Below are 2,020 nucleotides of genomic sequence, written 5' to 3'. Positions count from 1 at the left end.
TCTATCTGGGGCAGTAATGCTGGTTATTTGAATGCTATCTATCTGGGGCAGTAATGCGGGGTTATTTGAATGCTATCTATCTGGGGCAGTAATGCGGGGTTATTTGAATGCTATCTATCTGGGGCAGTAATGCTGGGTTATTTGAATGCTATCTATCTGGGGCAGTAATGCTGGGTTATTTGAATGCTATCTATCTGGGGCCGGGGCAGTAATGCTGGTTATATGAATGCTATCTATCCGGGGCAGTAATGCTGGTTATTTGAATGCTATCTATCTGGGGCAGTAATGCTGGTTATATGAATGCTATCTATCTGGGGCAGTAATGCTGGGTTATTTGAATGCTATCTATCTGGGGCAGTAATGCTGGTTATTTGAATGCTATCTATCTGGGGCAGTAATGCTGGTTATTTGAATGCTATCTATCCGGGGCAGTAATGCGGGTTATTTGAATGCTATCTATCTGGGCAGTAATGCTGGTATTTGAATGTATCTATCTGGGGCAGTAATGCTGGTATTTGAATGCTATCTATCCGGGGCAGTAATGCTGGTTATTTGAATGCTATCTATCCGGGGCAGTAATGCTGGTTATTTGAATGCTATCTATCCGGGGCAGTAATGCTGGTTATATGAATGCTATCTATCCGGGGCAGTAATGCTGGGTTATATGAATGCTATCTATCTGGGGCAGTAATGCTGGGTTATTTGAATGCTATCTATCTGGGGCAGTGTTAAGCGAACGTTAGGAGAACGTCCCCTTAACGTTGCAACCTTTAGAGAACGTTAGGAGAACGTCCCCTTAGCGTTGCAACCTTTAGAGAACGTTAGGGGAACGTCCCCTTAACGTTGCAACCTTTAGAGAATGTTAGGGGAACGTTCCCTTAGCGTTGCAACCTTTAGAGAACGTTAGGAGAACGTTCCCTTAGCGTTGCAACCTTTAGAGAACGTTAGGAGAACGTTCCCTTAGCGTTGCAACCTTTAGAGAACGTTAGGAGAACGTCCCCTTAGCGTTGCAACCTTTAGAGAATGTTAGGAGAACGTCCCCTTAGCGTTGCAACCTTTAGAGAACGTTAGGAGAACGTTCCCTTAGCGTTGCAACCTTTAGAGAACGTTAGGAGAACGTTCCCTAAACGTTGCAACCTTTAGAGAACGTTAGGGGAACGTTCCCTTAGCGTTGCAACCCTCAGCGAACGTTACGCAACGGTCTCTTAACGTTAGGGGAACGTTCGCTGTAACCACAAACGAACGTTCCCAGAACGTTAAGAAAACCTTCCAATTAACCAGCAGACAACCAAACTACAACCAAAACAAACCTTCAGGGAACGTTCCCAGAACGTTAAGAAAAGCTTAGATTCCCCTAACCTTTAAACTAACACCCTCTTTGTGTGTGTGTGTTCTGTAAATACACACGTACATACAGAAGTTATATTAGTAGGAAGGAATGAACAGGCAAACTTGATGGCATTTCAAAACTTTAATATTCAAACAACTGAAATAATACAACAAAGATAAGGATGTAGTGTAAATGTGGTGCAAGATGCATGAAGATGTGTTTGTAAAGTGTGTGCAAAATAAGTCACAAAAACAATATATTAATAAAAAAGTTAAAAAGGGGCTCCGGGGGGACCGGTAATGGCGGCTTGCTGAGAGGACGTGTTCGCTTCGGCTCCACCACCTATATGTAAAATCCTGGAAAATACTCGTTACACGTGACACTGGACGACGTTTGGAACAGCTGTGATGCCTCGCTCACACAGGAAGCCTGGTAAGAACCCGACTCAATCGAAGTTACCTAACTTCACTTCTCAGGTGAGCTCTGAAGCTAGCTGTGAAAATAGCGAGGCTAACACCACCACGTGCGAGTCAATGGAGGAGGAGAATTGCGAGTTGAATGAGGGAAACCAGACGGTTGAGACTGGTCCAGAGGCAATACTGGCTGCAATTGCAAACTTGAAATCAGATTTCTCCTCCAAACTGGATGGCATTCTATCAGCAATGGAGAATGTTAAAAAAGATGTTAACG

The sequence above is a fragment of the Etheostoma spectabile genome, unplaced genomic scaffold (assembly GCF_008692095.1).
Source record: "Etheostoma spectabile isolate EspeVRDwgs_2016 unplaced genomic scaffold, UIUC_Espe_1.0 scaffold00008284, whole genome shotgun sequence".
Taxonomy (NCBI): Eukaryota; Metazoa; Chordata; class Actinopteri; order Perciformes; family Percidae; genus Etheostoma; species Etheostoma spectabile.
Note: the sequence above shows the minus strand (reverse complement) of the source record.